Here is a 10,295-nt window from a genome sequence, read left to right as displayed (position 1 = left end):
ATTTAGCTCCATTTCTAGGCTAAACAGAAAGATGGGTCTGCCTGAAAAATAATTTTAAAATAATTTCTTTTTAGGGCTGAGCATGGTGGCTCACACCTGTAATGTCAGCATTTTGGGAGGCAGACCAGCCTGGGCAACAAAGCAGGACTCCTCCTCTACAAAATAAATACATAAATAAATTAGCCGAGCATGGTGGTACACACTTTAGTTCCAGCTACTCCAGAGGCTGAGGTAGGAGTATCGCTTGAGTCCGGGAGTTTGACACTGCAGTGAACTATGATCACACCACTGCACTCCAGCCTGACAGCTTTGTTCCTCCCTAGTGATTTCTAATGTGCATCAAAGTCAAGAACCACTGCATATAAACAATTCTGCAGCTTGTATTTTTGTTTTGTTTTTGTTTTTAAAACAATATGTCTTTTAGATCCTTGCATAGGAATATATGAGTGCTCTCTTTTTAATAGCTGCATAGTATTCCACCAGGTGATGGAGTATGATGGCATTTATGGACATCAGATAGTTCTCTCTTTTGTTTTTTTTTTGAGATGAAGTCTCACTCTGTTGCCCAAGCTGGAGTGCAGTGGCACAATCTCAGCTCACTGGAACCACCACCTCCCAAGTTCAAGCGATTCTCCTGCCTCAACCTCCCAAGTAGCTGGGACTACAGGCACGCACCACCATGCCCGGCTAATTTTTTTTTTTTTTTTTTTTTTTTTTTTTTTTTTTTTTTTTTTTTTTTAAGTAGAGACGGGGTTTCACTATGTTGGCAAGGCTGATCTTGAACTCCTGACCTTGTGATCCTCCCACCTCGGCCTCCCAAAGTGCTGGGATTACAGGCGTGAGCCACCACACCTGGCCTGATAGTTTTCAATATTTTGCTCTCACAAGAAATACTGAAACAAATCACCTTTTAAATCTATTGTTTTGCACATATGTATATATAGCTGTTGGATAAAGTCCTACGAATACCATTGCTGAGTGAAATAATATCACTTGTAATTTTGCTAAATATTTCTAAGTTTGCTATTTATTTTGTTAACTACTTGTAATTTTGCTAAATCTTTCATGCTAAACATTTGGTAGACATTGTTAAATTGTCGTATGAGGTTTAATTTTTTTTTTCATGACGAATCAGATACGAACAATCAGAGTTTGCAATCCCGGTTACACAGAAACATTAATCACGGATCATGCAAACTCCAGTTATTATGTTCTACCTGTCCTCCAAAACGAGGAACAGGTAAGGATTATCCCGCTAATTTAATAGGATTAAATTATTAATCCGGGTTTATAAAAAGTTTTTAGAGTGAAAAAGTGCGATTTTGTTTTAGAGACACATATTCGAGGACATGATTACTGTTTGGTTAAATTTCAAAAAGTGACAAGAGATCGCAGAAGTGGATCATTTGTCACTGTTAGGGTTACAGTGTCTTTCCTGATAGGGCTGGTTGGCGGCTCGGTTTCTTGTTCTTTCTTGTCGTTAAAGAGTTTTGTTCTCAGAAAGGAAATAATCTGTGCTCTTTGATGTGGTTCAGAGAAAAGAGACCAACACCACATGTTAAAACTCTTTGTGGCAGATCATCCACGAGCAGCTCTTTAAGAGAAGCAGCTCACAGAGCTCTGGCTCAAACAGGAGAAGTTTTAGAGACCATGGAGAATGTCTGACTCCTCAAGAAAACACGAAAGCTAAGAATGGAAAATGCAAAACACAATTATTATTCCTCTGATGAGAATAACTTTCCAGCTCAAATGAATATTTATTTGTTTGTGTGTGTGTGTGAGACAGGGTCTCGCTCTGTCACCCAGGCTGGAGAGCAGTGGCACGATCTCGGCTCATTGCAACCTCCACCTCCCAGGCTCAAGCAATTCTCATGCCCCAGCCTCCTGAGTAGCTGGGATTACAGGCGTGTGTCTCCACACCGAGCTAATTTTTGTATTTTAGTATAGACAGAGTTTCACCATGTTGGCCAGGCTGGTCTCAAACTCCTGGCCTCAAGTCACCTGCCTGTCTTGGCCTCCCAAAGTGCTGGGATTACAAGCATGAGCCATCTCCCCCGGCCTCAAGTGAATCTTAACTTTGAGGCTATGCAAGAAGCTGAAGACAGTAAATCAAGCACTAAATTAGAAACACACTCTTTAGATGGGCATAGTTGCTCATGCCTGTAATCCCAACACTTTGGGAGGCCAAGGCTGGAAGATCACTTGAGCCCAGTTCGAGATCAGCCTGGGTGACACAGTAGAGTGTAAAGACCCCATCTCTACAAAATAAATAAATAAATAAAAAGTTTTTAAAAATTAGCTGGATGTGGTGGCTCATTCCTATAGTCTCAGCTACTTGGGAGGATTGCTTGAGCCCAGAAGTTTGAGGCTGCAGTGAGTTATGATCACACCATAGCACTCCAGCCTGGGTGACACAGGTGACACAGCCAGACCTTGTCTCTGAAAAAATAAATAAATAAATAAATAAAAAGAAACATACTCTTGTACAAAAAAGTATTTTGCTTTAGGAGCAAAAATAGACACCTTTTGGACGTTTCCACATTTTTATACAATTGAAGATTCCACTCTATAACATGTATCTCTTCTGCTTCCTTCTTGAATTCTCCTTTCTCCTCCTCCTCTGAGAGAGAGACAACAGACAAACACAAAGACAGATACATGGAGATACAGAGGGAACCAACAGATCTTCTGGCATGACATGTTTTTAAAACAGCTGTCAGGATGTGCTGAGAGAAATGGACCTACATAAAATAGATCATTTTTATGTCAAGTGAGTGTTATGATATTTTTTTCCTTCCTTCCTTCCTTCCTTCCTTCCTTCCTTCCTTCCTTCCTTCCTTCCTTCCTTCCTTCCTTCCTCCCTCCCTCCCTCCCTCCCTCCCTCCCTTCCTTCCTTCTTTTTCTTTCTAGACAGAGTTTCACTCTTTCACCCAGGCTGGAGTGAACTGGCATGATCTCGGCTCACTGCAACCTCTGCTACCCGAGTTTAAGCAGGTAGCAGAGGTTGCCTCCTGAGTGGCCTCAGCCTCAGCCTCCTGAGTATCTGGGATTACAGGCGTGAGCCACCACGCCTGGCAAATTTTGATATTTTTAGTAGAGCTGGGGTTTCACCACATTGGCCAGGCTGGTCTCGAACTCCTGACCTCAGGTGATCCACCCGCCTCCTCAGCCTCCCAAAGTGCTAGGATTGTAGGCATGAGGCACCATGCCCGGCCAGATATTCATATATATATATTTTTTGTTTGTTTGTTTGTTTGTTTTGTTTTTTTGTGGTTTTTTTTGTGTGTGTTTTTGTGTTTTTTTTTGTTTGTTTTTTTTTTTTTGAGATGGAGTCTCGCGCTGTGTCACCCAGGCTGGAGTGCAGTGGCGCGATCTTGGCTCACTGAAAGCTCCGCCTCCCAGGTTCACGCCATTCTCCTGCCTCAGCCTCCGAGTAGCTGGGACTACAGGCGCCCGCCACCACGCCCGGCTAGTTTTTTGTATTTTTAGTAGAGACGGGGTTTCACCATGTTAGCCAGGATGGTCTCGATCTCCTGACCTCGTAATCCACCCGCCTCGGCCTCCCAAAGTGCTGGGATTACAGGCTTGAGCCACCGCGCCCGGCCTTTTTTTTTTTGAGATAAAGTCTTGCTCTGTTGCCCAGGCTGCTGGAGTGCAGTGGTGCGATCTTGGCTCACTGCAACCTCCACTTCCCGGGTTCAAGCAATTCTCCTGCCTCAGCCTCCAGGGAGCTAGAATTACAGGCCTGTGCCACCCTACCAGGCTAATTTTTGTATTTTTAGTAGAGGCGGTGTTTCACCATGTTGGCCAGCCTGGTCTTGAACTCCTGACCTCAAGTGATCCACCTGCCTCGGCCTCCCAAAGTGTTAGGATTATAGGCGTGAGCCACCGTGCCCGGCCTCCTATATTTCTTGAAGAAATTCGAGCATCGGCCTTTGAATTGTATCAGTTGAAGTTCTGATATAAAGCAATAGAAATTGACTCATGAATATAAGCCAAAAAAGGTTATTTCAATGACACTGAGAAGCTCACAAAATTAAAAGTAGGAACCAGGACAGGTCTGGGAACCACAGTGGCAGAGGCTTGTAAGAAACTTCTGTTGGGGATCTTGCTAACCAATGATTTATTCAAATTCCCAGGAAAAGTAATCTGATTGCATTAGCTTCACCACGTGCCACCTCTTGTGATCAGGGGCTGAGTCTGACATCAGCAAGGGGAAACGGAAGTTGAGAAATATGATGGCCAGACTGCAATAGCTGCCCCGCAAATCACTCAGTAATTTATAACCATGCATTTTGGATCTGAGTAAATAGAAGTGCTATATTGAGATGCTAATCACAGCTATGACTTTGCTCTTCATGAAAATGGGTAGAGGTGGCCGGGCGCGGTGGCTCAAGCCTGTAATCCTAGCACTTTGGGAGGCCGAGACGGGCGGATCACGAGGTCAGGAGATCGAGACCATCCTGGCTAACACGGTGAAACCCCGTCTCTACTAAAAATACAAAAAATTAGCCGGGCGAGGTGGCGGGCGCCTGTAGTCCCAGCTACACGGGAGGCTGAGGCAGGAGAATGGCGTAAACCCGGGAGGCGGAGTTTGCAGTGAGCTGAGATCCGGCCACTGCACTCCAGCCCGGGCGACAGAGCGAGACTCCGTCTCAACAAAAAAAAAAAAAAAAAAAAAAAGAAAATGGGTAGAGGCTGGGTGCAATAGTTCATGCCTGTAATCCCAGCACTTTGGGAGGCCAAGGTGGGGGGATTGCATGAGGTCAAGAGTTCAAAACCAACCTGGCCAACCTGGCGAAAGCCCGTCTATAATAAGAATACAAAAAAATTAGCCAGGCCTGGTTGCACACGCCTATAACCCCAGCTACTAGGGAGGCTGACTCATGAGAATCACGAATCCAGGAGGTAGAGGTTGCAGTGAGCCAAGATCGCGCCTCTGCACTCCAGCCTGGATGACAGATTGAGACTCTGCCTCAACAAAAGAAAATGGGCCTGGTGCAGTGGCTCATGCCTGTAATCCCTGCACTTTGGGAGGCTGAAGTGGGTAGATCATGAGGTCAGGAGATTGAGACCATCCTGGGTAACATGGTGAAACCCCGTTTCTACTAAAAATACAAAAAAAGTAGCCGGGCATGGTGGCACACACCTGTAATCCCAACTACTTGGGAGGCTGAGGCAGGAGAATCACTTGAACCTGGGAGGCAGAGGTTGCAGTGAGCCAAGATTGCGCTACTAGCCTCCAGCCTGGGCAACAGAGCAAGACTTCATCTCAAAAAAAAAAAAAAAAAGAATGAATGAAAGAAAAATAAAATGGGTAGAAATCTTGATTAGGATTAGACCTGGACAAAGATATTTTCTTTTTTTTTTTTTTTTTTTTTTTGAGACGGAGTCTCGCTCTGTCGCCCAGGCTGGAGTGCAGTGGCCGGATCTCAGCTCACTGCAAGCTCTGCCTCCCGGGTTCGGGCCATTCTCCTGTCTCAGCCTCCCGAGTAGCTGGGACTACAGGCGCCCACCACCTCGCCCGGCTAGTTTTTTGTATTTTTAGTAGAGACGGGGTTTCGCCGTGTTAGCCAGGATGGTCTCGATCTCCTGACCTAGTGATCCACCAGTCTCGGCCTCCCAAAGTGCTGGGATTACAGGCTTGAGCCACCGCGCCCGGCCACAAAGATATTTTCAAAAGCCCCTTGTGAAACTGAAAAGTTATGAACATGTTTCAGTCTTCAGACAGTGTTTATCTTTTTTTAAGCAAGTGTTCAAAAAGTAGTGTGCCAATCTTTGTACACCTGTGTTCACAGTAGTGCTACTCACAACAACCAAAGGATAGAGACAACTCAAGTGCCCCTTGTTTCTTCCATTCATGAATGAATAAACAAAATGTAGTGCGTACATACAATGGAACATTCAGCCTTAGAAAGGAAGGAAAGGCCGGGCGCGGTGGCTCAAGCCTGTAATCCCAGCACTTTGGGAGGCCGAGACGGGCGGATCACAAGGTCAGGAGATCGAGACCATCCTGGCGAACACGGTGAAACCCCGTCTCTACTAAAAAATACAAAAAACTAGCCGGGCGAGGCGGCGGGCGCCTGTAGTCCCAGCTACTCGGGAGGCTGAGGCAGGAGAATGGCGTAAACCCGGGAGGCGGAGCTTGCAGTGAGCTGAGATCCGGCCACTGCACTCCAGCCTGGGCGACAGAGCGAGACTCCGTCTCAAAAAAAAAAAAAAAAAAAAAAAAAAAGAAAGGAAGGAAATTCCGACACATGCTCCAACACTGATGAACCTGGAAGACATGACACTAAGTGAAATAAGCCAGACACAGAAAGATAAAGAGTGCACAATTCCACTTGTATGCGTTATCTATGATAAAATAGTCAAATTCATGGAATCAAAGAGTGGAGTGGTGGTTGCCAGGGACTTGAGTAGGAGACAGTGGGGAGTTATCGTTTGATGGGTACAGAGTTTCTCAGTTGTTTTTTGTTTTTGTTTTTGTTTTGGAGATGGAGTCTTGCTCTGTTGCCCAGGCTGGAGTTCAGTAGCGTGATCTCAGCTCACTGCAACCTCCGCCTCCCAGGTTCAAGCGATTCTTGTGCCTCAGCCTCCCGAGTAGCTGGGATTACAAGCGTGCACCACCACGCCCAGCTAATTTTTGCACTTTTAGTAGAGACAGGGGTTTCGCCATGTTGGCCAGGCTGGTCTCAAACTCCTCACCTCAGATGATCTGCCCACCTCGGCCTCTTAAAGCGCTGGGATTATAGGTGTGAGCCACCAGGCCTGGCCACAATTTTTTTTTTTTTTAAGGCAGTGGGCAATACTAGAGATGCCTGCAGCACAACTAAGGAGGGTGAAAAAGGAGGTAGGAGGACTATTTTCAGACAGCCTTCCTATACCATGGATTTCTGCAATGGATTGGCTTGGCTGATCCCAAGTCTCATAGTCCGTCATTCTTTAATCTATAGAATAAAAACTCCATGAGTTCTAAAGGAACATTTCAAAGCCAGGAAAAGAATTTTTTTTTTTTATGTAGGTTACAAGTCTAGCTGGTAATCTGAAGCCGTCCTGCATTGACACAGGCTTTCCTCGCTGAGTTGCTCTGCAGAGCCCAGGAAAATAATAAAACCTTTATGACCAAGAGTACTATTTCATTTCCTTTCTAAACGAAACCCATGAAAGGCCACCCATGCTGCCTGGTGTGGATGCAAGGGAAACTTAACTGTAAACTGAAGCAACTATGTTTCTTCTGCCTCTATGTTGAAAAAGCAAACAACAAAAGAATAAAACAAAAGCAAATGTAATTTAAATATATAGCAACTGCTGGTTTTCATCTTAATAATTTACGATTGATGAAGCTGGGGGGTTATCTATTGGTTTTTCATGTGGTTAGTTTCAAAATATAACTTATTATCCTCTCCAGACCGTGGCTTTCTGGCTTGTTCAATTTACTTCCCCCGGTTCTTTCGCCTCTCTTCTGCACAAATGCCCTCCCAGCCCTCAAAGGCCCTTCCTGCTTCTGAAACTATCCCCCACAACCATCGAGATTCTAGAAAGACTTCCATAGAAAATCTTTTCTAGGCTGGGCACAGTGGCTCCCGCCTGTAATTCCAGCACTTTAGGAGGCCAAGGCAGGCAGATCACTTGAGCCCAGGAGTTTGAAACCAGCCTGGGCAACATGGCAAAACCCTGTCTCTTCAAAAAATCCAAAAATATTAGCCAGTCATGGTGGTGCTCACCTGTGGTCCTAGCTTCCTGGGAGGCTGAGGCAGGAGTATTACGTGAGCCCAGGAGGTCGAGGCTGCAGTGACCTCCAGTGATTGTGCCACTGCACTCTAGCCTGGGTGACAGAGTGAGACCCTGTCTCAAAACAGAAACAAAAACAAAAAACACGAAAATCTTTTCTAGAAAGTCTTCTTGGACCTCTTCAGATCTCTTCCTCCAGTGAATTCTGTGACACTAATTACCTTTTTTCTCCCATGATATATAGGGCTTTGGGCTATGAAAGTATAATTTTCAAAAAGATAAAAGCCTGACCCTCATACAAATGTAGAATGGACACATGTCAATTATGTATGTAACTAATTCACAAGGGTGCCAGGAGGATGTAAAACTAGTTCAAAGGAGAATTCAAAGAACAGAGATCTATGTAGTCAGACAGGAAAGGCAGCCAAAAATAAGTTTTCTTTTTTTTTTTTTTTTTTTGAGACAGAGTCTTGCTCTGTCGTCCAGGCTGGAGTGCAGTGGTGCAATCTCAGCTCACTGCAACATCCACCTCCTGGGTTCAAGCAATTCTCCTGCCTCAGCCTCCTGAGTAGCTGGGACGACAGGTGTGTGGCACCACACCCAGCTAATTTTTGTATTTTTAGTAGAGATGGGGTTTCACTATATTGGCCAGGCTAGTCGCAAACTCCTGGGCTCAGGTGATCCGCCTGCCTCAGCCTGTAAAAGTGCTGGGATTACAGGCGTGAGCCACCACGCCAAGCCAAGAATACATTTTCTAAATCACAGGCAAAATTGGTTAATGTCCTAACGAGCAATACAACGGTAACCTTCTGAGTTACCTTGGATACTCTTGGAAATCTACTAGTTAACATGTAACTTGAGAGAATCTGAGCTTCGTCATTAGTAAATAGGAAGAAAACAAAAGTCTATCTCCCAGTATTAAATAATCCTTGGATGGACTCTAGGCTAGCTATGCTCCAGTATGATATTGAAATCTCCCAGTATTAAATAATCCTTGGATGGACTCTGGGCTAGCTATGCCCCAGTATGATATTGAAAGACATGCAGGAGTCCTTTCAAGTTTTTCGATAATTTTTCTTCACTGGGTCAACCATCCCATTTCGTAAGAGGAAATACAAGTCTGGAGAGATTAGTTTACTTGTCTGAGATCACACAATTGGTAGGAGCTGAGCTAGAACATGAAACTAAATCAATGTGGCTATAGCTTATACTTCTCCAAATGCATACCAAAGGGTTAAAGATCCACAGCCAGTGGAGTTAGCAGAGAACACGTCTCACTTGTGTGTGCATGTGGGAATCCAGGGGATATGATTTTTTTTTTTTTTAACCAGGGGATAAAAATTGCTTTTTTTTTTTTTTTTTTTTGAGACAGGGTCTTTCTCTGTCACCCAGGCTGGAGTACAGTGGTGTAATCATGGCTTGCTGCAGCCTAGACTTCTGGGGCTCAAGCAATCCTCCCATCTCAGCCTCCTGAGTAGCTGGTACTACAGGCATGCACCACCATGCCCAGATAATTTTTTTTTTTTTTTTTTTTTTTTTTTGAGACGGAGTCTCACGCTGTTGCCCAGGCTGGAGTGCAGTGGCGCGATCTCGGCTCACTGCAAGCTCCGCCTCCCGGGTTCCCGCCATTCTCCTGCCTCAGCCTCCTGAGTAGCTGGGACTACAGGCGCCCGCCACCGCGCCCGGCTAATTTTTTGTATTTTTAGTAGAGACGGGGTTTCACTGTGGTCTCGATCTCCTGACCTTGTGATCCGCCCGCCTCGACCTCCCAAAGTGCTGGGATTACAGGCTTGAGCCACCGCGCCCGGCCTAATTTTTTTATTTCTTGTGGAGATGGGGTCTCAATATGTTGCCCAGGCTTGTCCCAAACTCTTGGGCTCCAGCTATCCTCCCACCTCAACCTCCAAAAAGCTGGGATTACAGGTGTAAGCCACCATGCCTGGCTGACAAATCCTTATTGATTGTTGTGAAAGTCCAGTGGCCTAGCTAGACGACCTTTTAGTACCACTGGTGAGAAACAAACAACAGCGAAGAAGCATATAACTAGTTGATCTTAGGTGTCATTTAGCAAAAGAGTTAAATGACTGTATGTTTTATTTTATTGGCTAGATTATAATTTTGAGGCCAGGTGTTTGAGACCAGGTAGTCACAGACTTACCCAGTATGTATTTGCTGAGTACTATCTGTGGCAGATTACATTTTCTCTTTTTTTTTTTTCTGAGATGGAGTTTCACTCTTTTTGTCCAGGCTGGAGTGCAATGGCACAATCTTGGCTCAGCGCAACCTCTGCCACCTAGGTTCAAGCGATTCTCCTGCCTCAGCCCCCCAAGTAGCTGGGATTACAGGAATGCGCCACCACGCCCAGCTAATTTTGTAGTTTTAGTAGAGACGTGATTTCCCCATATTGGTCAGGCTGGTCTCAAACTCCCGACCTCAGGTGATCCTCCCACCTTGGCCTCCCAAAGTGCTGGGATTACAGGTGTGAGCCACCTCACCTGGCAGATTACATTTTTTTTTTTTTTTTTTTTTTTGAGACGGAATCTGGCTCTGTCGCCTGGGCTGGA

General features: G+C 45.2%; 1 non-coding gene across 1 annotated transcript; it reads right to left on the bottom strand.

Moving 5' to 3' along the window:
• Positions 1 to 1,130: 1,130 nt before the first annotated feature.
• LOC112425792 (U8 small nucleolar RNA) lies at positions 1,131 to 1,262 on the bottom strand. Its single transcript, XR_003016937.2, has one exon. It is a non-coding gene; the product is annotated as a U8 small nucleolar RNA (small nucleolar RNA).
• Positions 1,263 to 10,295: the final 9,033 nt, after the last annotated feature.

Source organism: Macaca nemestrina, chromosome 19 (genome assembly GCF_043159975.1).
Source record: "Macaca nemestrina isolate mMacNem1 chromosome 19, mMacNem.hap1, whole genome shotgun sequence".
NCBI classification, from domain to species: domain Eukaryota; kingdom Metazoa; phylum Chordata; class Mammalia; order Primates; family Cercopithecidae; genus Macaca; species Macaca nemestrina.
Note: the sequence above shows the minus strand (reverse complement) of the source record. Positions and strands in the feature narration are given on the sequence as shown.